This window comes from Falco cherrug, chromosome 9 (assembly GCF_023634085.1).
Source record: "Falco cherrug isolate bFalChe1 chromosome 9, bFalChe1.pri, whole genome shotgun sequence".
NCBI classification, from domain to species: Eukaryota; Metazoa; Chordata; class Aves; order Falconiformes; family Falconidae; genus Falco; species Falco cherrug.
Genome location: NC_073705.1, coordinates 18,828,655 through 18,854,989, shown reverse-complemented (window position 1 = coordinate 18,854,989; position 26,335 = coordinate 18,828,655). Strand labels below are relative to the sequence as shown.

The 26,335-nt window shown below is 42.3% G+C and overlaps 1 protein-coding gene across 3 annotated transcripts in view; it reads left to right on the top strand.

Moving 5' to 3' along the window:
• NDST2 (N-deacetylase and N-sulfotransferase 2) overlaps positions 1–26,335 on the top strand; it is a 136,957-nt gene that overhangs the window by 38,690 nt on the left and 71,932 nt on the right. For all 3 annotated transcript variants that reach the window (XM_055721402.1, XM_055721398.1, XM_055721399.1), the window contains one exon: positions 14,099–14,172. The gene's annotated coding sequence lies outside the window, so the exon portion shown is untranslated. The remainder of the gene's footprint in view (positions 1–14,098; positions 14,173–26,335) is intronic.

Below are 26,335 nucleotides of genomic sequence, written 5' to 3'. Positions count from 1 at the left end.
AAACTTACTTTTTATAATTTGCAGCTTTTTCTGACCCCCCTTAGAATGAACGGGTAGCGTTTTTCTTTTTTGCACTGTCAGTGATAGCAGTTAGTGCTTGTTCAGTTGCATTGACCCCCCCCTGCGGCTCGTTAAAAGATAGCTGTATTTGCAGTGGTATCATGGTGTGCTTAATTTGGCTTGCAGAATCTTTGTAGCTGTTTTAATCTTATATGAAATAGGTAAAATCCAAGAGGAAATTGGGAACAACAACCAAAAAAAAAAAAAAAGAAAGAAAAAGAAACCAACTATTCACATGTAAATTTATCCATTAAAGCCATAGACCATGTAGACTTGGATAGAGTTAGCTGCATCACTTGAAGTAGGACTTGCTCTTAAATCTCAGAAAAACATCTGCAAAGAAGAAAGCATTTCTTATATGTCTTTTGCTCCTGGTTCCAATTACAGGCAGCTGTCTGATTTATACTCAGTGAAAACAGCTAATTGTGCCCTTGTAAACTTTTTCACTTTAGAGGAACATGTATTCATGTGCATGGAGACGTTTGCATGTGAAATACTGAAAACCTTTGCTGCAGATACAACATTTCAGAGTTCAAAACGTGTGCTTCAAATGCTCTTCTAAAAGCTCATCCTTCACCACTTGATAGCTGTCACCTCTCCATGTGCCATTAATGTTCAGTGCTGCTGCAAGCTCTTGGTAACAGATTGAGGTGACTTTGTGTGGTATTTTCAGATAGTGTTAGCCGTACAAATTGCTAGGATTCTTGTAGTCGTTTGCTCTCTGTCTCTTCTGGAACATGAAACTCATATGATGCAAAGGATTTTGCATTTAATCTTTTTGTTTGTAAAGTAGTAGAAGGATTGTTTAATGGATGATGTTGAATATGAGTTCCTATTATATGGAATGTTTTTAAAACACTCTGACTAATTAAAAAAGGGAAAAAAGATATTTAACCTAAAGTATGTTAAAATTTTAATCCAATGGGATTCAGAAGATTTTTACCGTTATGGGGATAGTCTGAATAAATAATGCTGATTCTTTTGAAGATATTTTTATTAAAGTCTTCTCTTTGATAAATTTTGTGGCACACTTGAAGTTAGTAAGCTATGGAGTTAGTATCATTTCACTTATTAGACAAATATGTTTTGATAAAATTGCATGCGTTAAGTCCATCCCTCCCATTTTCGAGTGGTGTGTCTGCAGTGGGAAATGACTGGTAATTCAGTGGTACAGTGTGTTCTTTTACTGACGACACATGTGTTGTGTCACTGGGTCAGCCCGGTCTGTGTACTCGCTCTGTATTCATTCCTGCCTTGGATTGCCTTGTATTGAGAATCGCTCTGAGATATTTCAGCCGTGGTTGTTAATTTAAATCAAGATGCTTTGGCTTTCCAGAATGCTGTCCTCAGAACTTTTTGAGGTCTGGACTTCTGGAACATTTTTGTGTGCTTTCTAATCATGTTTTTTAGCGTTTTTTTTTATTTCCAGAAATCTTTGTAATGTATGCTTTGAAAGATTCACAGGTAGTATTCTTACTGTTTCGTCCTCTGAACCTTTATCATTGAGTGTCTATCTTTTTTGCTTGTTCTTTCTCACTTCTGCCTGTCAGCCAGGTAAAATACAAGTTTTATTCCACGATGGTTAGGTGTAAATTTGTAGTTCTTTTGCCATGTTTATTAGAAATTGTCTTTTAGCTGGGAAGAAATTGGGAATGTCAAATTAAAAAAATTAATGTTCCTTTCCCACAGCAGATGAACTTTTGACATTGACAGGATCTGCAAAGCTGTTGACCTAACTACTGCATAAATTATTTCTGTGGTGGTGAGTGATTTCTGACCTGAAGTCAAAATAGGTGTTTATTCCTCAGATGCTTAATCTGTTGTTTAATCCCAGAAGTAAAAATTCCTTTAAGAAAATAATAAATCAGCATTGTAGCTTCTGAGGCGTAGAAGCCTGAGATGTTGCCTTTTTTGTTGCCCATGGTATTCAGTGGGGTAGCTGCTGGCCTGGGTGGAGACTGCTGGACTGGAGTCTTTTGCCCTGTCAACTTGATGAATGCCCTCTTTCCTTCTCTGCTGTCATTATTCTGGGTCTGAAGGGTTCTGGTTTATATGAAAGCAGAGGGCATTGAAGACCAGAAAAACATTGCCGTGAGCAGTGACTCATGTCTGTGCAGCCAGTTCGTCCACTGTTCTGGCTTTCAGCTAGGGTTTTTCGCTGTTGTTTTAATTTGTGGCATAGTATCAGTCTCTGTGAACACCTGTAGATATGGAATATGTGATTGAGCGTCTGTCAAGGCTGTGAGCAGGAACAGGAGAATATTTGGTCTCCACCATTGCCATGTGTCAGGCGAGTCAATCTGGGGCTGGGGTATCTCTCTGTTGTGTTATAACACCTTTCAAGACATCTTCTCTTGGACAGTCCTTAAGTTCTGGCTCAGTCTTGGCTGTGTTGATTGATCGATGGATACTTAACTCAAAACTTGGCATATTTGCTAAGTTTTAATGTATTTATTTTCTTTTTTAATGTGGAATGGGATTGCTCATTTCCCTGTTTTAATACGGTACTTAAGGGAATAGCTGAAGCATGCTACTGCTAAATCATAACACTGCTACAGCTTAGTTGCTTCGCATGGTAACTTCCTTGGTAGGCACGACAGGGTTTTCAGAGTAGGCATCTACTTGAAAAAAGTGGATTTCTTTCTGGGTTCAGAGCTGTGGCAGCAGAAGTTGTGTTTGTTTCTCGTGCGGGTGCAACACAGGATGCTATGACATGCTCTTGCCAGGGCCATCCCACTAATGACATTGACCACTGGTCCAGGCTCACCACTGGTTTACTCCTCTGTAAAATTGCTGCCAGTTGAGATGGTCGCTTTGGTAACGTGAGAGCTGTGTGGAGACCACCAAACTCGATCAGAACCGAAGTCAGCTTCATTCTTGCCAGCCTGAGGCTATTGCTGTATTCCAGCTTTTATTACGGCGTGACAGGCACACATGGTGGGCAGTCCTTTGAATGCTGGCTCTGCTGTACTGTTTTTTTTCTTCTGGTTTGGGAAGCTGAATAAGACCTTGATTCTGTGTGGGCATGCTTCTTGCCTCACTTCAGTACCTCTCGGTAGGGTGCCTTTTAACATGCTAGCTTTAGCCAATTCCATAGTACATTTGTTTCCAAAATGTGTATCTCACTGGTGAGACACATCTACGATCCCCTTCTAGTGGCTGTAGGAAAACACACAGTAGGACAGTACGGTTGGTATGGCTCTCTGCTCCTGGAATGCTTTTTGGCACATTTCTGAATATTGGGAACACTGTCAGTGTCTCCCCCCTTGCCTAAAGCATGCTGCTAGAATGGATTTGGGAAAGCTCTTAGTTTCTGTGGGTACGGTTTCTGGATCACAGAAAGACAAGTGGATGATGTTAGTAATGGCAGGTCTTTGAAGTACATTAGAATCAACTTCAGAGAGAAAGAAAATCCTTTCCCTGAGCTACAGATAAACAACAATGCTTTCAAACCTTCAAGAGGATCAAGGTGAAACTCAGTGAACAGCAAGTGCAGAGAAGATGATCCCGCTTTGTGACAAGTGGCAAAAATACCTTCTTTCCTTTTTGTACTCCCATAACAAAGCACAGTAACGAAGTACTCTGAGATTGTTCTATGAAAGGAATATAAAAAGCTTTTTATGTTAAATATCTTCATCTTAGTATATGTGGGTAGAATATTTTTTGAAAGGGATAGAAATATCTCCTTGGAATTCTGAAATACCTTCAGAAGTGAGTGAAAGGAACTGAATTCATCTGCTCGTGCGGATGCATTTAACAGTGTTTATTTGCTTATTTAGATTGTAGGAGGCTTGCATCTTCCAGCTGATGTGTGTCACTCCCAGTTCAGTTGGCTTTGGCTGGGAGATAGAGAATGGAACAGTCTCACTTCTCTTTTTCCTGTTAAAATGTTCAGGAGAGAGGGAAAGAACTTCTGAAGCATGACTTGAAGTACATTTCAAAAGGTAAGTATGCCCCCCCCCCAGCCCCGCTTTATCTAAGGAAAAGGCTGTCTGGGGAGGATGAGTTGGAGAACAGTAGAAAGCAGCTGCAGAACTGATGTGACTGTAGGATTGATCCCTCTGAGGTTCCCTGTTGGTTTTTCCAAGGTTCAGATTCTTGGAAGACAAAGGAGAAAATTAAACATGTTTTTTCAGAGGAGGAAAGTATTTTTCAAAAGCAAGAATGTGTTCACATGGCTTTGAAATGGTTGTTGGTGGAAAAAGGCTGAAGTTCAGTGGACAGGGGCATGTATTACCATTCATGACACTACAACCCGTAAGGCATGTTAAGACTTCTGTAAGAAACCAAAACCCGAATGTCCAAAATTCAAATGGGAACAATGAAGAAAAATTGATAGTTTTTTAAGAAAACAACTCTGATTTTTAAACATATTTGCTGATACATGGGGACTACTGGGAGAACTCAAAACAACTCTGCAGGTCACCTTTAACAAAAAGCTCACTGTATAGATAGGGCTATTAAAAGAAGCACCACACAACAGCGTGTCCCATATGCAATACAAAAGTGAGAACAAACTCAGAATTGAGAGGTGGTGGGTTTGGGTGGGGGAGGGAGTCTTGAATGCGTCCTTCGGGAAAGAATCTGTGTAAAGAATTGAGCAAGAAATAAGATGGCAGCAGCAGCAGCCAGGATTTGCAGAGCTTTTCAGTCCTTTGTTTGGTTATCTTGCATAAGTGCTTTAGCCAGAGACTCTTTCAGTAGCTGCATGGGGCCAGCTTGGAACACAAACGTGCATGAATCCAAATGTAATTTCCCTGTTGTGCACATTCTGGCTGTGACAGCTCAAGTTATGAATGTAAAATAGCAGGAAAAAAAGTTCAGAAGATGGCCAGGCCTGAAATGTTAATAAGAACTGACTTACCCAGAGCTCCCGCGAGCTCGGCAAAGGTGCTGCCCGAATTTTAAGTCTAGCTGCTTCCATCCTTCCTTTTGGTGTGCCTCAGGAAAGAAAACGCCGTTTCTCTGTGCATCTAAGTGATTCAGCATAATAGATGTGACAAACATTTACTTCCATGTGAGGTGCAAAGCAGGCAAAGAGGGTGATGCTAGTTCTCCACTCCAGTTTGTGGCCAGTGCTGGCACACAGACAGAGTCCGCATCAGTGCCTTCGGTCTGTAGACATGAAGCACTGTACAGGGAGCAACAGTATTTTTTCCCTTTGGGGCAGTTCTGTTTTCTGTGGCGCTATAATCTGCGGCTTTCCCTGCTTCCCAGTGTTCAGAAGGCATTTGTCTTTCCTCTGGGGAGGACGGGTGCGGAATAAAGGATTTCCTCCCCCCACATCAGTAGGCTGCTCACAGAAAGGGCACCTCGTCGTGGCTGTGGGACAGGGACAGTCTCAGGAACTGCAGACAAGGAAAGGGCTTTTCCCTCTTCTATATGCAACTTGCACAGCAATGAAAAGTTGCAAAGTTTACAGCTCTCCCTGCTTCTTCAACATCAGATTTTCCTGGGTCTGTCCTCCCTCTCTCTTTTTCCAACCTCCTTCCATCTCTTGTTACCATGGAGAATGAAATGCCAGTTCCATTCAGGTTGTTGGCTGAATAGGTTTTGAGGTTGATGGATGGTGAGAATCTCTTATCCCTCCTTCTCCAAACACCGCCCCTGCCTGGTTCTTGACATTTCACTTGCCAGAGACTGGCAGTCAGCGAGAGGGAGCTGAAAAGGAGGCTGGCAGTGTCCTGCTGAGATGCTCTTTCAGTTCCGTGGATGAAATCAGCAGCCGTGAGAAGGTCTTAAGGACTTCGGTGCAGAGCCTTGTCCTCAAGCTGGCTGAGGCATGAATGCTCACTTGAGTGCATGCTCCCGCTTCCCCAGAGCACCCAGGGAAAGAAAGATTCATGTGCAAGACTTGCTTCTGCTTATGACTGTGTTTCAAGGGGTGATGTAACCTCTGCGATGTAAAGGGAAAGGTAAGGAAGGAATCAATATAATGCATGTTCTGGCATAACCTGTTCCTCTCGTGTGTACTTCTTTTAGCGCTCCTCTTAGTGCCACGTCACACGAGAAGTGGAATTTCTTTCCTGCAGTCTGACTTGCCTGGTTTCCTGGCTGCGATGCTGAAGTTCGCAGAAGAGTCCGTGTTTAGTGGGATTCTAACAGTCCCCGTGTGCACTGGTTGCCTACGCGCTGTATTATTAGCACAGTGTCAAAACAGCTTCCTGAGTAAGGTACCTTAGAATAACAAATACGTGGAATTGTGGATCTTGACAGGCCCCAGGTTGAAACGTGATGGTGAGGGTACTGCTGAAGCGCATAAAATGAAGCTACAAAGCGGAAAGAATCAAAACAATAGCACTGTAATATTACACAGAAAATATGTCTTTGTTGTGATTGATTACTTTTCATGCAAGATAAAACTGTGGTTTTTAAAGTGGATCAGGAGAATTTTGAGCTTACACGGAAAGGCTTAAGCTTGTCCTTTTTATTGGAGGGGTTGCTTTGACTGATGTCCGGTTAGAGAGTTATGCAGAAGTGAGTACCTGGCATTGTTTGATAGGCGTGTGGATTTTACTTCTGGAAGTAATGGTTAGTAAATTTTATGACTTTAGAATTTAAATTCAGCCATTTTTTCCAACCAGAAGCAGTCCACAAACATATACTTGTTGGGAGAGGGAAGGCGTTTTTGTGGGCTTTCTGCTAAGACCAGTGTGTGTCAGGACTGTACCGGCACAGGAATTAATACTGGTGGCACACTTCAGCGAGTGGCATTTCAGTTTGTTTAAGGTCATATGTGGAAAGTTGTTCTGGGTCCTTTTGAAAAGCTGTGCTGCATAAGTGATTGTGAGCTCCTTTCAGTATGTCTTTTCAGAGCATTGAGCTGGTAAATATTTCCACACCTTCTCTGTGTTCCTAAACTTGCTAAACAAATACATCTTTCCACACTACCACCAACAGCTTTTGCATCTGTCTTGGCTCCTTGAGAGTTCACTTTCCATTTGATGCTTTGTGTCCTGTTCGTTGTTGGATTGTTGTCTCCCTGCTGGAGTCTTCCTACTGTGCGGTTGCTTTTCTCTTGTGTGAGCCACTTCCAAGACGGTAGTATGTTAGCTGTTTGGCAACTGGCGTGGTAAAAGGGAATTTTTAATTCCTGCATCAGGAAGCGTGTGTGTGTGTCAATAAGTACAAAATAAAAATAGAGATACGAATATGAAATATGTATGAAAATGCCACCCCATTCCTTAATTAGTTTATTGGTAAGATTGTAGTAGTATTTTTGTCCCCAAAGCTAGGAATTCACTAAAGGGATACATGCAGAGTGGACCCAATTACCCATGACTTTTAGTGGTATGATACAGGGTGCAGGACTTTTGGTGTGAACCTGTTTGTCTGGAGTACTGCAAAAAATGTGCGTTTTCAAATACACTACTGAGGCAGCTTCTTTTTACCATAAATACGTCATCCATGTTAGATGGAGTTGAGAGAAAGTGATATAGGGAGGAAGAAAGGGGGGGAAGCCCACTGGGACACGGAATGATACTGTAGTTGGGGATTGGCTTCCTAATAGGCACGCAGCTTCATGTGACCACTTAGAAGGGATAGGGGAGAGGGTGAGCATCTGTTTTAACGTCGTGATTCTGGGTGAGCTGAAACTGCATCAGCATCGAGTCTTGCATGTGTATTTCCATTTATTCTCTTAACCTGCTGGGGTTTTTTGATTCAGGTATTACATTCTCTATGAAAAAAAAAATACACTCCTACCCGCTTATGAGTTTGCACGAGATGAAATCGCCAATCTTTCTCTCCCGCTCTGTTTGTGAGGATTGTTATGCTAATAATTTTAGAGGTTGAGAGAAATTTTTCTGGGTGTTTGACAGGTTTCAACTTCTGAAAAAAGATCTTCCAGTTTTCAGCACTGATATATTTAGATGTACTTTGTCCTCTGAAATGCCTCCTTCTCTTCCCCCCCTCCCCCCCCGACTGACCTTTACTTGATTGGTTTTTTGTTTGTTTTTTTTATTTATTTATTTTGATGTTTTCCCTAATGAGAATTGGACTCACATAATAACAACAGGAACAATAAATTTTATTGTTAGGACACATCTGGTAGCTTCTCTGCTTCATTCCATCTGGTCTTTGGTTAAATTATTCTTGGAAAATTTTTTAATGTCTCACTCATTTTAGATTCAGACTTGTTTGATTCATTTTTCCCTCCTCCTTTCTCACCTGAACAGTAGCCAGAGCTTGTCCTTTTCTAATCTCACCCTAAAGCCTCCTGGCTGCTATTTAAGTACAGGCAGCTGCAGGAGTATCCAGCTCTAAACCTCCTTCGGTTAGCTAGATGTTTTACTTTACCTTTTCCTCAGTGAGCAGTGCTTGTGTGTCGGCGCAAAGCCTTCCCAGGCGGTGCAGCGTGGAACTGACCTCTGTGCTTCAGCTCCGCTCGTGTCCCTGCTGCCCCGGCCGGTGAGGATGGGTGAAGCTTTGTTCACTGCAGCTGGGGAAAGAGCCCAGAGCGGAGCACCAGGCTGAAGCCGTCTGTCCAGGGATTTACGAACACAGCTCTTCACTGATGCATACTTTGCTAGTTACCTTTATAACCTTAAAGTCTCGAAAATTAATTTTAGTGTAGCTGTTGCCAAAGCTTCCTGCCTGCTCTAGTCAAGTGAATTTTTAAGCCCTTTAATACAGTCTGGCCTATATGCAAAGAATGAGCATCGGCTCTCCAGTTGCTCATTCTCTTATCTCAAGTGTCATTTAGTGGAATCTCTCTACCTTTTGCCTCCTGTAAAATGTAAACTGAATTACAGGCATATAATTAAATCAATATATTAAGTGTGTGAGGAATGAGAGGCAGTGGGGATTTTGATGGCCATATTCACAGTCAGTATATTAAAATCTATGATATCAGGTATCTAAGCTATTTTCTAGTGTATTGAGAACACTGGTTGTGTAAGAACAATTTCCAGCTGAGAGGAAATGTGTTTCTTTGCTAGGTCAGCACAACAGGCAATCATTTCTCCTCACCTGGCAGAGCGGCTGCTCCATAAACCATGTGGCTGCTAGTTAAAAGACTCAGATGTGTGGTATTACTGCTCATCAGGGATGGGGAGATTTGAATAATTGCTAAATACTTGTGAGGGTTTCACTGGGGGAAAAAAGTGACAATTCCAGGTTGTGTGCATTTGCTTTTGCCTGTAATCCCTGTCCAAGTCACTCAGTTGCATCTGGCATGCTCTATACTTAAAATTACCTTGGTCGGTGTCTGAGACTAATTTTTCTGCCTGATTTTTTGTGTGTGCCTAAGCATCCTGCACATAATATTGGTGCTTGCATTGTGTATGTAGATGTAGAGCATTGGATTCTCAGAGCTGAGACATTTTGTTTTGTGTATTTTACATTATGCATAATGACTGAAGTTCCTGTTGTCTCGCCGTAACCCAAACGTGGAACACAAAATCGAAATGAAAAACCATAAAACAAAATATAGCACAGGAGGCATGACAAAAAGTAGGATTAATCTCTTTAATGTAAATATTGTTCTCTCTGACCTTGGATTTCTGGAGAGGTGTTTGATGTTAGTTTACCGTGAAGGCTAGGAATAGCAAAGTGGTGTGGGATGGAGTCACATTTGGGTGCAACATGAGGTATGCCCCCTACAATTAGATAGATTTGTGCCGTGTGTACCTTGAGGCCAGCTGCTGGCTGTCTCAGATTTGTCCTTGTGAAATCCTTTCCTTTAGTCTTGTTCCAGAGCTCTAGTACTCTATACCAATACATCCCTCTCCACTCTTTTATTGGCTCTGTATTGCTTTTCCCCAGCTGTGATTTTTATTCTATCAGTAGAGCAGAAAGATAGAAGAGAAGCAGGGGAAGAGATATCTGAAAGTGGTATTTGCTTCTCTTTTAAATAAAAGTTAAAATAAAAGTTCACAGCAGAGAGATGCCGTAGGAGAAACAGGAGGGCACAGTAGGGAGAGCTTTTGAAAATGCTGCTTGTATTTCACTCTTGTTCAGGGTTTTGACTCCTAGAAGCTATTCAGAAGGGTTTTTTTACCGTTTTGCAGTTTAAAAGTCTAGATGGAAATATCCAGTGTCTCAGTTGCATAGTGATTCTTGAGATTTAGGACTAGACACACACATATATACACACAAAAATAATTATCTAATGAACTAGGACATTCTCGAGCCAGTTTCTGTATCCCTTGCCTTCCCCTCTAGACTGTCTAATAATCCTGGTTTGTGAAAGGGGATCTCGGAGTGTGCTGCCCCTGGAAAGGTCGGTGTTGCTCTCATCTACCACAGTTGTGTCATTTCTGTCTGGTTTAGTTCCTGCCGTCAGGCAGCTGGAGGGTGTATTTGATCAGCTCATAGATCTGAGCAACTGATAATCATTTTTTGGTGGGTTAGTTATTTGGATCAGCGTGCTATGAATAGCCAGGGATGTGGGTCCCCCTTTTTTGCCGATAGCCACTAACATTGGTTTATGCTGCTCGTGGCACTGTACCGTGAAGCTACCAACCCTCCTCCTCTGTAATACGCTAGCAGATAACCGACGGAGCAGCGTTATGCTGCGGGTGAGCACAGGGCAAGCTGCAGTTTCGTCTCCTGTAAGCGGTATCTGTGTAACCGTATGTGTGCGCGGTGACGTCCTCTTAGGCAGGGGCTTTCACACTCACCTGGGCTCAGTATCATCTGCAGCGGTAACAGCTCCAGGCCAAGCAGGCACGGCTGTAGGTGGAAGCAGTTCTGCTCCATCCTCCTCTGCCGCCTTTCGTATTTTCTCTCTCTTGGGCCTAGCCCCGTAAGACCAATAACCTCTTCCTTACTTCCCGAGACCTTAAACTCATGTTTCCATCTGTGCTTTGCCTCCCGCACAAATCAGGCGTTGCTTGAGGTTAATTGCAAACACTAAACCCGTGCTCCCACACGTCACCCTGCGATGCCCCTGCTCCTGAGCAGCGCAGCATGGGCTGCCTGTACGCGAAGAAGCTCTTTAGTGACCTCAGTCAAAAGACATGAACTGGCTTGGCAGGCGTGCTGGCCCCGGTGTTCAGGTGAGAACCAACAAGATGTCATCAGGAGTTGCCATCATGTAGTAACTTGGAAATTGTTTTTGAGATTCTTTGCTTTTGGCATTTGATCTTCAGAGACAGTATGGATCTTTTAATATCTTTACCCAAATGTGCTTTTTCTTTATTCACGGGGAAGGGTTATATAGGAGGTGGTCTCTGGACCCATCTTTCCATTTCCATATTTTATCTTAACAGTTGCTTCGGTTGTTTAAAGTACGTGGGTTTGTTACTCTGGATCGTGGAGATAAACAGATGCCAGTAGCACGAGGCCTTATCAGCAGTGAGCAGCTGTACTTGCCTTTCCGTTGTAAATCTGGGCACCTAAAGTTCAGATGAGCAACAAAACTTGGTTTTCTGGAAGGGAAAACTTTTAAATTCTTTGGAATGTGCCTCTGTGCTTAAAGTAAACTAGCATTAGCCTTTTTGGGGAAGGCTCTGACCTGTTGGAGCTCAGAGTTCAGGTTCAGGGTGGTGAGTATTATGGTCTGTAGCGGTTTGGTTTTGAAGTGCGGTGTATGTATGGACAGCCATGCTTAACTAAGTATATTACTTGCATATATTGGACGCCCTAGAGAGACAAGTCTGATTTCCTTGAGAGTGTCATCTTCATACTCTTCACAGAAGTGGCTTTTCGGGAATGCCTGAGGATGCTGGGAAGTGGAGTACAAACGAGCTAAACGTTAAGAGGACAGGATTTCAAACACTGTATGGAGGATGTTGAAAATAGCCTTTGTAATCATGATGGGTTAATTTTTGACCTCTGAATTACTATGTAGACACTAAATCGGCCTTTCTTTTATTTAATTTTTACAGCTAATATGTTATTTTCCCTGGGTACATTATGCAGGTAACAAGTTATCCATACAGAAATCCTGGGCTCAGACCTGGAAGCAGTGCACAGGATTTTGCAAGGCTCAGACCCTGAGCTAATTCACCTGCTGAGCCTTTCCCAGCCTTGTTCAGCACCACTGCTGATGTCTCTGCTTTGTGCTTCTGAACGTGGGACGCTGGGAAGCTGGTGCTGGAGGAGCTGGAGGCTGGCATTCAGGAGCCAGCTGGGGTCCACAACTTGCAGATAGGGGCTGAAACTCTGGCTCTGCAAGTCTTAGAGCTGTGGAGCTGATGATAGCAACAGTTCCAGGAGGGATAACTGTACCAAATCGTACGTCCCTTCTGCTTTGAGGGATTTGTCGATGGGGTTTCTCACAGGACTGTCTCTGTATCCCAGCTAAGATTCCTCCTGGAACCCAGAGCGCTGCAAAGCAGGTGGCAGACATGGGGCTTTTGCCTCCATCTAGCAGGGTCGTTGGGCTCAGGTCTTCCTGTTACCTGGCTATTGCCATGCCCCGCTGTCCTGGACGAGGGAGGCTGGCTTTGTTCATGTTTGGTTGAGGGCTCTGTCGAGCGGCATCTGACCGAGCTAAGAATAAAGCGTTTAGTTCAGATGTTTTCTCCTGAAATGCTCAATGTTCAGAACATTTCTGGAAAAGCTTGAGAGGGCAGATAATCCTGTACCTGACTCTGCTCCTAAATTTGTCTACCCTTGAATAATGGCTTTCTTCCGAAAACAAACGTACTCAGTTTGAGGTATCTTTTATCTCTGTAGTATGAAAGGCAGAGCTGCTCTTTTGTTTTCTGGTTCCAGGAAAGCCTGTAGGCCTGTGTGGTTTGCATGCACTAAGAATTTGTATAGCAGTGGTATTTTACGAAGAAGGAGAAAAAAAAAAAAAAAGCAGCAAATTTTCTTCCAGTAACAAGTGTCAGGTTTTTCCCCCTTACTTACTATGTTGTCAGATTTGAAACGGTCACACTGCTTACCATAATGTAACCTCCTATGGGAAGCCATGCTGTGCATGCCCAGAGCCAGAGAGGGGCTGGGGAAGGGGCTGGGGCACCAGTGTGATGGGGGGCAGCTGGGGGGGTTCAGCCTGGAAAGGAGGGGGCTCAGGGGGGACCTTTGCCCTCCCTACAGCTGCATGACGGGGCTGTAGGCAGGGGGGGTCGGTGTCTTCTCCCAGGGAACAAGGGCCAGGACAAGAGGGAATGGCCTCAAGCTGCGCCAGGGCAGGTTTAGGTTGGGTATTGGGGAAAATGTCCCCACGGAAAGGGGTGGCCGAGCGTGGACCAGGCTGCCCAGGGAGGGGGTGCAGTCACCGGCCCTGGGGGTGTTAAAACCCCCGTCGGTGCGGTGCTGGGGGACATGGGTTAGTGCTGGCCATGGCAGCGCTGGGTGCACTGTTAAGCAGTTGGACTCTGTGATCTTAAAAGGTGTTTTCCAACTAAAATATATCTATGATTCTAATATGTACTTGTGTTTGCGCCTGAGGGGTAGAAAAGTATTGTTCTGCCTTTGGGCTGTGGTAGTCTGCAGAGAAGCGATTAACCCAGTGTGTTAGCTGTAAAATCTGTTGCTGTCTTACGTTGCAGTTTTTGTTTCCTGCACCTGCTTTCGTGACGTTTGTTACGCTGGGTCTTAAGTAGCATCGTGTCATGCTGTGCAAGACATCTTTGCTTACCTAGGAGAGCACCTTGCTGTGTACTAGTTTTCTCCTCTCGGCTGGAGTCCCATGTCCTTGGTTTAGCCTTTCTGCTTACCAGGTACGGGAGCATGTAACAGGCTGAGCAGAGGCACGTGGCCGAGCTTCCTCTTCCCTTCAGGAGCTTGTGACCAGAGGCTAGTCTAAGTAACGCTCAGTAATTCTTAGCCCAGTAAGGAGGAGGAAAACAAAACAATCTGGCTGGAAAAGATAAGACCAGTATGCCTTATTTATAGTTCTTGAATCTTTTTTATTTTATTTGCAACTTGGGATAATTTCTAGTCAGTTCAGTTATTCCTGTTCCTGATTGAAGGAATCACTAAAATCAGCACTGCTTTAATATCCTGACCTGAAACCTGCCATGGCTCAGGTACTGAAGTGAATCGGACACGCTGGCTGGAGAATGTTTGCAGTTTGGAAAATACTACTGCCTTTACACTGTCAGGTACGCGTATTTACACAAAACTTCCTCTCTCTCCCCAGGTTCATGGTGTTTTCACTCAGTCTGTGTCTGGTACGACACAGCCCTTCCTGAGACTGCACATACGCTTCTTGAGGTAAGGAGGAATTATGTAAAGGGTAGTTTTGGCCTGTGTAGCTTGCTAGACAGAGACACTGGGAGAGAATTTATACTTTGTGGGTCTTTGGTTCAATGTGTTGATGAAACTCATAAACAAATCTTTGGTGACTTGGGACATTAATCTATATCTGCATTATAATAATTTAATATTTTATGCTTTCTTGATTGCATTACTTGTCAAATGTCATAAAGTACAAGTAAACAACTGAAGCTGAGTGGTGACTCTTCAGATTTTCAGGCCTGTACACTCCTTGAGATGAGGGGCTGTTTTTTTCTTGGTATTGGCACTGAGTTATACAAGTGTTAGAATCTGTATTGGATATCTAGCCTATAGTACCTTATAATAATACTATAATGAAGTACATCAACATATACATATATTTATAGATGGAAGGACTAAGATACAGGATGAAAATTATGAGTTGACTTGTCTGGCTCTTGAACAGAATCTCCTGGGTGGGAAGGGACGTAACATCCTCATGTATGGTGTAGCTGTTGGTGTATTAAGTATAAGGTTATTCTTTTTAGCTTTTCTGTTTTTCCCAATATGTTCTTCAAAGATTGACCTTTTTGTACCACAGTTATACAAGTATGGGGATATGAAGATGAAGCAGTAACCTTCTACAGAGTACACCAGTTAAATTTTGGCACTAGCTTGCTGTACTTTCAAAAGCAGAAATGTTCATTTTGCTTCAAGTGACTTTATCTTCCAGAGCTTGGTGGGGTGATGGCGCACTAGATACGGAGCTTTGACAAGTTCCATCCTGTGGGTCGCTTTGATGTTAGCCAACTCTAGAGTGTCAGAACAGTAGATTTAATTTCTCATCAGAATCTTCTGGGAACAGTGGTAATATGAGATTATGACTTGTTGTCTCCCAAGTGTTCCCTCAAACATGCACCCCTGCTAGCTCCGTATCAGCTGCTGTACTGGGCTCTCTCTGGCACCAGAAAACATGCGTCTTCCAGCCCTTTGGGAAGTGCCCATTTCGTGTTTCTATGTGCCTCTCCAGTTAATAAAGTTGTTTGAAAGAGGGAATTCAGAGTAGAAGAGTGGCCACACTTCTGGGTTTGGTTTATATGCAGCTTTGTGTTTAATGCAGCTGGGGCTAGGTACGGAGTTCTGGTCCTGTAACACAGGAGGTTGCATCACCTGGGATGGGTGTTGCAGAGCTGGCTGTGATTCAGCTGATACGGTTTTAAGCAAGACAAGGGTATCTGCATTAAATTTCAAAGTTTTATATTAAACCTGATGTCATTTTTCAGCAGGGATAGGCTCTTTAATCTTCTTGTTATCATGCTCTAGGGGAGTTACAGGGACGGTAACATCTGTGCTTGCTGTATAAGGCTGACTGCTGTTTCAGGAGTCAAGTTCTGCTTTTATCCACCATTTCTTAATAACAGGGAGTGTAGGCCCTGCACCTTCCCACAGGAGGCTTTACAGCACGGCTGTAACTACTGGCATTGCGATGAGGGCCTTGGGGCTCCATCACTTCTCATTGACTTGTGAATACTGCTGAGATCCAGAGCGCTCCAGGAAAGTTAGGAGGCATGTTGGTTGCAGGCAAGGGAGAGTCAGTAGTCAGTCAAACCTTCTGCTTGGTAGGTGGGCACAGATGACTGAAGAGGTTGAATCATGGCTGTAGTCAATGGGTATGGAATGGATATTCTGCCTCTGAGAGTATCTTGGAGATCCTCCAGCCTCAGCCTTCCCACAGAATCGCAATGTTGAGAGGAAAGGGGTATGATTTCCCTCTACTATCTTCCTCTTTGTTTCTGTACTCCTTCCTTTCGTTTTTGTTTATAATCATTCTTTAAAGAAATAACATAAAGTCCCCTTACAGATTTTCATAATTTTACCAAAATAAAAGGGCGGTGCATAGGAGTCTCATTCATCACCTTTTGTCACCAGACTTGATTTGACATCTGAGACTACAGAGAAACTTTGGCAAGTGCAATGATTTCCCGTGTGGGGGTAATAACAGAGAAAAAAGCTGTCACTTGAAAACAGCAGGAGCTGCATTAGCAAATATAAATTAAACAGATGGCTAAGATACTGCAGCTGTCGCGTAGAAGCTCCAGGAAGATCTTTAGCTTATAGCTGCAGGAGGCTATTTTAAAAGGAAAGATGAAAACAACAGCAAAGCAAACTTTAGCGCGGTGAAAGAGACAATAGAGCCATTCAGATGATTACATGAAATTTACCCAGCACTGATTTAGTTCTTTTTTTTCTTCACCTTTTCAAATCATAGGACTCTAAAATTAATTCAGGATTGGCTATTATAAGGTCACATTCAGATTTTCGTGTTATGGGTTCATCTTCTGGTTTAGAGGTACTCTTCTGTACGAGGCGCTGGCTCTGACACATCTCTGGGAAGCGGGGAGAAGTGAAACACCTCGTGCAGTTTTGATCTTGAACTGTTTGGTTTACAGCTGTTGCAAGAAAAAACTTCTTATGAAAGAATTGTTTATAAATAAAATGTTTGTGGAGAATCAGTGTTAAAAGTGCTAATGTTTTGGTGGAGGAAGCACCTGCATTTAAAGCGTCTTGCACGTTCAGTCTTAAGGAAACATTTTTCAGACCAATTTTCAGCTGAAAAGTGACTGCTCTTTTCCTTTGTGAAAGAAGTGATAAAACTGCATCCAAGTATGTTTATGTTAAAATACACACATACGTTAAAATACATGCACGTGTTAAAAAGAGGACAAATTGGAATTTCAGTGCTGTTTCTCAGAGGCCAAAAGGCAACTAGTTTTCTAAATGCTGTCTGTGATGTATTTTCCTCAATTAGGAATGATAAGTTTGTCATAGATACCTCGTGTGTAAGCAGAGACTGGTTCTGCTGCCTTTATAGTTAGATGATGGAGATTGAAGAAATTGGTGCAGCTGCATTTGAAGCCCAATGTTTTACATTCAAAGAAACAGTGTGCACAAATGGATTCCTAGGTGGGCTGGGTGATTTCCCAGAGTTCTGCTTGTCCTATTTGTTTGTTTGGGGTTTTTTTACTGCAAAAAATTTCATGTAATTACGGTTGACTTTTAAAATTATACTTAATATGCAGGAAAATCTGGATTTATATTGCTTGTACTGCAGCCCTTTGTGCAAAATTAATATATCTTCAATTCTCCGTGTTTTTTTCCAAATTGTGTTGTTCCTTTACAATAAATATTTTAGGTGCAGTTGGGTCTAATCCAAACTTTGTTTACAAAGGTGATTTGAGAGCTGCAAAAAATTACATATCAAAAAAACCTTTTGTTCTTCTGTATTTATCCTTCCTCCCATCATCCCCACAAAGTGTGAGTACATAAGCCCTAGCATGCTCTGAATGTTGGTGAACCTCCATTCTGTTAGAGCTAGGAAGTTCAGCATCGAGATGTAAATGCTCTTCACTGGCTAAGTCTTTAACCTGTCCTAGACTTTTTCCTGATCTCAGTGGTTCAGGACACAAATTATGTAGGGCATCAAAGGTCAAAAGCAACAGCTTGAGCTTATTTGTGTGAGCTTGCTGAAAACATGGAGCCTGTCTTCCCATACCGTTCAGGGTGCTTCAGCTGGCTCTCTCCGCTGAAGTGAGCTCTTCATCATTTCACCGCATTTCCTTTGTGGTTGCGGCTTCATGCTTCAGTGTAGAACAGAACAACTGATCATGCCGAGTCATCGTCGTTTCAGCACTTTAAATTTCATTTCTACCCCTGCAGAAACTTTGGAGCAGTTATAAATTCCAGAAAACTAAGAGGAAAAAAGCCTCAGCCTGAGTGTCTGTCTTTTCTTCCATTTTTGCTTGAGAGACAAAGTTGGCCTTGAAGTGTACTTGAACTTGGGAATGATAAATGTGGGATATCTCTGTCAGCGACGGGGGATGTTCAGAGTAGGTGACCTTCCACTGGGAAGCCTGGCCTCAGCCTCCACATATTTGCTACTAGACTTTTGCTCCAAATGACTTCGCTAAACTTCGCTGCCAGGATGTGCTCAGCAAGGGAGCAGTTCTGTGTGGGCAGGACCCAGGGCACGCAGAAAGATTACGCACTGAACCCTGCAGATTCCCTGTGAATTTCTTCCTGGGAAGAAATGAAGGGATCAGTCAACGTGATCAGAGGCTGAAGAGAGATGAGAGCTAAGAAGGGATGGGAAGGAGCTAAAAGAGATGAGTGGAACGGACAGAAGCAGAGGGGTGAGACAGCTTTGCCTTTAAGATGGTTAACCTTAAAATTTCCTGCTGAGTATCCCAAAGGCAAGGATGAACTTTCCCAGCTAGAAATGTAGTTACTGTCTAATGGCCATATTCCATCCTTGATCTTCAGGCCAACCTTCTAGTGATACCAACAGAGGATGCCATGGAGGATGGAGGGGTACGAGCTTGCTATGCTGTAGGTATGGCAGATTGAGTGCTGTCTGGCCTGTGGCACAGAGCTAGTGGGGAAAATGTCTTTATATTTTGAAAGAAGGCTGTGACATTAAATTTTATGTCATATCAGGTTTTAATATCTAATTCTCATTGATTAGGAACAGCTGCTTACATGCAAAAGCTATGCTAGTGGGAAAAGGAAACATGATCTAGCTTTTTCTAATGCTCTCATGACAGGAAAATGCTTTTTTAACTGGAAATAAGAAAGCCCAGCCTTTTGGTGCTGTAGCTTTGATCTGTAGCTTAGCCAATCTGCAAAAAGATTTCATTATTTTGGCTCTTACTTGAACTTTGTGCTTTTTAAGCCTAGTCCAGAACTGTTGAGTCTCTTTTTTAGGTCAGCACTGTTCTTCATGCTGTGTAGACAGGTACAACGGTGACTGAGAGAACATGCAGTGATTATAAATTACTGCTTATTATTATGCTTATCATTTCAGAGGACACATAAATAATTCTGAGGTGCAATAGAACATCGCATCAGGTAGTCCTGGTATGTGGGCTGTGTATTCTTACAGTGCTATGTAGTAAATAATAGGTTACTGATGAATTTATAGTAGCTAGTCTTTTTCTGATTTGTCTCAATAGCAGAGAAGATTGAGTTTCATGTTTAGTTTTGCTTTAAAGTGGATTTAGCTTTACTTTCCAGTGGAAAGCAACTGAATACACCTGCTTAAATTTTGGTAACAAAACCATCTTTCATATGGAAATCAAATTTTCCTTATTGTTAAGTAGATTACTTCCCTAACTATGGCAATTTCTGTCTTTGAATTTTGAACTCCATTCCAAGTTCAAGCATGTCAGTGTGAATCAGTCTGTGGAAAGTGTTTAGCACGTTTGTAACCCACCACAGATTTGAAACACGGTTCTGCCAAAGTCTTAAGGTGTAGTGCATAGCTTTGGTGCTGTGGCTGATAGAAAGTTGTGTGCCATTGCAGATGGATATGGAGAGACACCCTTCTAAAATAAATACAGGTATCCACTGGAGAAAAGCCTTTTGGAGGTGTGAAACAGATGAGTTTCCTTTCCTTGTGTAAACAAGCCCTTAGGTGATAAGATTTGCTGCAGACTTCTAGCAAGATGCGGAAATGTTGAAAGGCAAAACATAAATGCACTGCAGCTGGCAGCTGCAGGCCACCAGCCTGAACAGCTCAGAGTAAGGCTGAACAGGACTAGGAAAAAATGGCAAGTCGTTTGGGAACCTGGCATGATGGCACCTCTCCACCTTTGTTAGGACACAAGAAACAATTGGTTATTCGATGTTGTTTTAAACTTGAGTGAGAAAACTAGAGTCTTGAATAGAAAATAATAGTACTAGCACAGTTAATAACTGTTGTGTGAACTGTTTTCTTGTACCACAGCCTGTGGTCTTTGCAGCTGTATAAGTAGTTTCTTGGCAGTAATTCTAGTGCTGTTAATATTCTGTTCTTTTCTACTTGGCAGAATATTATCTGACCAAGGCTTTACCTTAATTGCCTTTATTCCTTTGGTTTCTTGCTTCTTAAAGGAAACCAAAAAAACCACCCAACAATTTTTGTATAAAACAGTAAAGTCAAATGCATTTGCTGCTGAAGAGATCTCTTTACAAAGGGCTCTGTTGCTTCTGGCTCATTCACGTGAATAAATGAATGCAGAGGCTTGGGATTGTGAAAGTAGTAAATACACATCCTTCATCTGCAGTCTCCAAAGTAATCTTGTTCAGAGGTACCCTGCAAGGTTTTGCCGGCATAACTGTATTTCATTCAGATTCTGTGGCAGTCACCCTTAACTGCTATGCAATATTCTATGCTAGCTTCAGTTAGATGCCTCCAAAAATGTCCTTCTGCCAGGACAGCTTGTTTTTTTCAGGGAAGTGGTATTAGCTGTTCTGGCAAAGTAACTTTTTTGCCTGTGTAAACCGCATCTCGCCTAGGCAGATTTGCTAGTATAGCTATTTTAGCAAAGCTTTTCTACTGTAGAAAAGACCTTATTGATAATACTGTGAGGTTCCCACAGCAGATGAAAGGCACAATACAAAGGGCTTTACAAACATGAATTAAGCTTCACAACACCCTTGTAAAATAAATCATTCTTCTAGCTTGCCAGTGTCTCGTTGCTTTTAATATGAGATGTGTTGCGGGGATGTGAAGGAAGTGTGGACGATTCAGAGTTGGGGAAATTAATGTCTGCTGGCATTGTAGCATCAATAAACTAAACAAATTTCTAACCTGTTGGAACCCTCTGCCATCTCTGATGTTTAAAATGTCCTAGCAAAATCAGTGGTTTAGAGTATCAAATAGCTCTGGTTGCAGGTTTCACCTGATAGTTGACAGTATGAGGAGTTCTAAAGCTGGCGCTTGGCAATTCCTTTTTTCCTGAAAACCTGGGGCTGGCTTTCGTGTATGTGGTGTTCTCATTAATGCTGGTTTTAACGACAGTGTTCTCGCGGAGTGGTTTGTATTAGACGCTTGCAGTCTCATACCGTATGTGTGGTGTGAACAGCTTACACAGTTAAGGGATCTCAAATGGAATGGAGAGAGGAGCAAAACTATGACAGGTTTGTTCTCAAGAATGATTGTAAAGTCAAGTCACTCAAAAATTAGTCTGATCTCAGGTTTGCCCAGGTGATCTTAAGTCAGACATTTTTGTGTGCCAATTATCATGTAGTCTTTAATTATATTTTCACATTATTTTTATTCCCTTTCATATCTTAGGGAACAAGGACTAGAAGAACTCTACTAGGATGTAGATTAATTTTCTTCTTTACCATAAAGCAGCATTGCTTTTGAGTTCAGCCTGTAAACTTGGGGCAGGCACAGGCATGTCTGGGGTCCTTTGTTAATACAGGACCCAGGATGTGGCTTTGATACATCTATCAAAGATACAAAAAAACCAAGCTGTGCAAATTACCCTCTTCCCAGGTCAGGGCCTTCATGCGATGGTCATTGTTTTCACAAACAAGATACCTTTCCTCTCCAAGTGTGGTGAGGGACTCACTTTGGAAAAGCTGTTCCAGATCTGAAGTCTGAGTGATGGTGAAGACATCTGAGCTGTGTTGGCATCCTGAACCCTGCCTGCCTGCCAGGGCAAGTTCCACTCACTGGCCGGCGGCGTGCTTGATCCTCCAAGAGGTACTTGATCTAAAAGGAGTATTTTTGTGCTCTGTTTCCACAGCAACAGCACAGTTTCTTTCTTCCCCACGCACCACCCCCCCCCCAGGTGGCTGTTGCTTTGAGAATTAGACCTGTGGAAAACCTTGGCCACCTTGTCCTCACTGAGATTTCAGCTTGCGCAGGTCAAGAGTAGGAGTAGGATGGGGAGTGTGTGACTCTCGGCAGAGCCGGTGTGATTATGAAATGACAGTGGAAGGAACGAGTCCTGCTTAATGGTGGGGATTTAGTGTTAAATAAAATGATTGTGTTGAAAGTCACGTCTCTTTCTAAGCTCCACAAATGAAATGCCTGGGACAAGGACATTAACAACGATCATTTTAGCCCTTCACACATGCTTTTGTATCATTTAGGACCCACGTCCACTTTGTGCACGTGTTCTCGTGCAGTACAAAACCAGGTGTACGTTCTTCTGTCCACCTGCTCGCAGACACCTTTTGTGTGCCTGTCACATTAAGAAACGTGTTCTTCTGTCACAGCATTCATCCTGGCTTTGTGGGGAAGGGACACGGCAGGTTTGATTGCTCCAATGGAATAGGAAGTAAATGTTAAGGCACCTCTTGGGCACGGTACCTCCTGTAGGCAGCAAGACGCTTCCCTGTGAACTGAAGTACGCGTGTCTGTACAACATCTGCTGCTGCATGGAGGCCTAAGAAGCTTTCAATTTTTGAAATACTTCCATAGATCAGCCCCTTCTCATTATTATTTAAAGATGGGTGAGAACAGAAGCATATGATTTGGTATGGGTATCTTGCTAGGGTTGGCTTTTTTCGTCTGTAGTGAAGAGTCTCTTCATATGTGGGTGCCTAATGCAAGCCTAAATACAATTGCTTCATTTTTTCAACTGTTTTATTTTGTCTGTTCCCCACTATCCTGGTCCTAAGAACTAAAGGGTCATCTTTTCCTGCAAAACATATAATTTGCAGTACCAAGCTGCTCCCTGTGATTTTGTGTGTGTGCGTGTCCATCCTTTACTTCCTTTTCTTAGGAACTGCATGTTCTAGGGAACATTGTAGTAAGTACTGTTCTGCTGTTAACACACTCACTAACAGGGTATGTTGTAGAATAATTTAAAATTGCATTTAATTTAAAATTCACACAAGTCAGTTACATTATTTAATACTAGATGCGGGAACCTTCCTTTAAGAGTGAGTATCTAAGGAAATATGTGTCACTATGTTATGCTTTTGCAATAAAGGCTTCTGCTTGCTGTCAAGAGCGTGGTGGCTCTTCACCATCAGTATTGTAGTTCCTAATAGTTTTGAGTCAAGGTGCCAGAAATGTTGTATTTTTCTCTTGACAAATAGTAAGTGGGCGTGTTGACTGTCAAAATCAAAGGCTAATGGATGAAACCACATAATCTGGGGTTACAATGGAAAGGCATGTTATTCAGAGCCATCTTTACAGTGCTGAGGCCAAAATTTCACTGATGCTTAGCTATTTAAAATGTAAAAAGCTGATAAGGATCAAGCATCTAAGTCAGAAATTTCATATATGTACAAACCCCCAAAACTAATTAAAATACCTTTTATTATCTTCTAATAAGCACATCTGGGTGTACTTTTCCTGTTAAAGATCTTGTATTTAGTTCAAAGATGAAGAGCATTCCAGTAGTGAACTTTTTTAAAATCGAAAATGAAGTTTGTGATTTCAAGTCTTGCATTGCTTGACTTCAACTATTTGTGGCTGTATATTTTAGTTCACTCTAGAACTTGTTTATTGAAAGACCTGTGTAAATTCCACGTCTGTTTAGCGTTCAGTAGTTTACCGTTAAGCTACTTGACACAAGTTAAAATTTATGGTTAATACTATCTTGATTAAACAGCACTCATTATCACTCACTGTGATGTGGCCAAATCAGTTTCCTAGCAGATGTCTCAATAAAGAAGCCATCCTACTATAGCATGTCGAAATTGAGTGTATTGCAGGAATGTTTTGCATTTGCACAGCATCTTTCATTTCAAAGCACTTGACGCAATCCTGTATGGTACTGGGAAAACATCGGGTAATATAATGACCAAAGCAAATTTATACAATTTTAAAGAGCTACAGGCCATTTTGTAACTTCAACAGATGTCTTGCACTAAACACTAAAAATTGTATACAAAATAGGTGTCTAGTGGTTTCTAACACAGAACTCAGTCTATATAGCTTGCAGAAGAAGGATTGGGTTAACCCTCTGAAGGCTGGAACAAGATGCCTCTGTAGATAGTAAATATTTCAAACCACAGATTCAGATGAGTTTTAAGTAATCCTTTGCTCTTCAAGCTTCTCCTCTCTTATTTTTTTTTTTTAGTACTGTTTTATCACCACAGGAAATATTTGTGATTCCCCATCTTTCCCTTGGTTTATTCTTTGGTGCCTGCACGCAGCATCGCTTCAAACTCCTGTTGCGTGGGCTTTGCCAAACTAACTGAAAACTGAAGTGCCAAGGACGTTTTATTCTGTATGCAGTGTTAGGTTCATAGCTATGGGTAAGATGTTCCTCCCTAAGTCCTCGCAATTTGTTTTTATGTATTTTGTTACTTCAGTTGGAGCATGCAGGGAAAGCTGATACAAATCCTAATTGTGTGTATGCAAACCTAAGGATTTTCTGCGTTCAGATTGTTTGCCTGTAATGTGCTTTTCCAGCGCCCATTTTCCAGCCTCTCCAGCATTCAGAAATTGTGTTATAGTTGAAATGTAGCACAAAGCAGATACCTGACACATGATACCAAACAAGTCCCAGCCTAATTTTTTTTCTGTTTAAGAATTGGACTAATCATGTTTTACATTTACTTAATGGTTACATTTATCGATTGTATTTTACAGATAGCATAACTGAGAGCAGACACTGACGGCAATTTGCCCAAGATCTCAGTATTTCCTGTAATTCTGGTTGTGTTTTCCTGATTTGATTTGGAATTATTAAATTAAGAACTGTGTGTAATTTCGTAGATGTGTGATGTATCAAGTTTGTGGCTCATCAGGTAATGTTCAGGCTCACCATTTCCCTCTGTGCATGCACCTGGCTGGATTTTCTTGTAACCACAACTCATTTTATTGCCAAATTTTCCCAAGCTTAACGTGACATGGGCATTCTAGTAAGGTTGATGTCCATGTTATGTTACAAGATGAATAGTTCAGTTGGATTTCAGCCATCCTTGAAAGGAAAAAGTACTTTTTCCAAATAGGGACACTATTTACTGCATTTGTTAGGTCTTTCTATAACTCAAAGGCAGTTGAAGTGGCTTTACTTAAACCAAGGTTGTAACATTTTAGTGCTGAAGGCAAAGATTAAGGAAGCCAAGGAGCAGTTGACAACAGGCTGAGAAGGTGGAGGAGCGAGCTGGTGTCACCAGGAGGCTACAGCCCCCCTGCATCACTGGTGGGGAGGTGCCAGCTGGGAGAGCTTGGAGTTTCATTTAGCGCTGGTACTGTAACATTTAAAGGAAATGAAGGATAGGGCAAGTGAGAACTGGTGAGAGATCCAGTGAAGGCTTCTGAGGCATTAATGGTCCTCGCAGTGGAGTCATCTTACATTATTCATGCCCTCCAAGCTTTTAGCGAGGCTGAGCACTGCACTCCAGTGTGATAGTAGAAGGTAAAAGGAAATTATCCCTGTAGTGATACATGGTAAGTTCCTTGCCAAAGTTACGATTCTGACAGTCTGTTGAGGGGATAGAAGCATGTCTGAGAGAGGGGAAAACAGAGTTCAACTCTGAACTGATCTAAGAAAGTGCTTAAGATAGCACTGCAGCCAAGCGAGGAGGACTGCTTGAACCTGTAAGTTCTGGGGTCCCTTCCTGCCTTATCTGTATGTCTTCCAAGTGTCGAAAGAAGCTGTGTCTTACAGCTGCAAGATGAGCTGTAACTCACAGCTTTCAAATGATGCTATGGAAAGCTCTGCTGTAGAAGGCTTCAGCGTGTTAAGACAGACGGTAGTGGTCAAGACTTCTCAGTGATTTGTAGATCAGGCACCAGAAATCTGTACCCAAATTCCAGCTTGAGTCTGTAGATGTTACTGTGTTTGTGGTTGTTTATTTGAATATGTTTACCTTTCAGTAGGTAAGTTCCTTATGTTTAGGATTCTTCTTTTCTTCCTCTCCCTCCTACCATTTGTAATTTATCCTGTTGGTACATCCAATAGGACTGTGGTCTTGAGGGGGCTTTTAGGAAGGGTTCAGAAACAGGAGGCTTTTAATGCAGTGGCTCTATATTGGTAATTGATCTGGGATATTTGTGCTGAAGTGGTCTCTTATATCCAGCTTTTACTCCCCATCTATCCCCCAGATCCTCTGAGGTTTCACAGCAAGTATCCAGAATGTAAAACAGATCATTGCAAAATAGCAGAGAATTACCTCACTCAGAGGCTAAGAGTTGCTTTGAGAAGGGAGTGGAGAAGGAGACTGTAAATAGGAGTCCTTTGCTGGTGCTTAAGCTTAAGGATCTTTAAACTTTGAGTTACAGTATATACCTTTTGTAGATTGGACTAAAATATATTTCATTGGAAGCAGGGAAGACAGCTCGTGGTGGAAAAATGCAATTCCTGTGCCAAGTACTGGTTAACTTGTGAGCACAGAACACAGGTTTCCCCATGTGCTTGCAGAC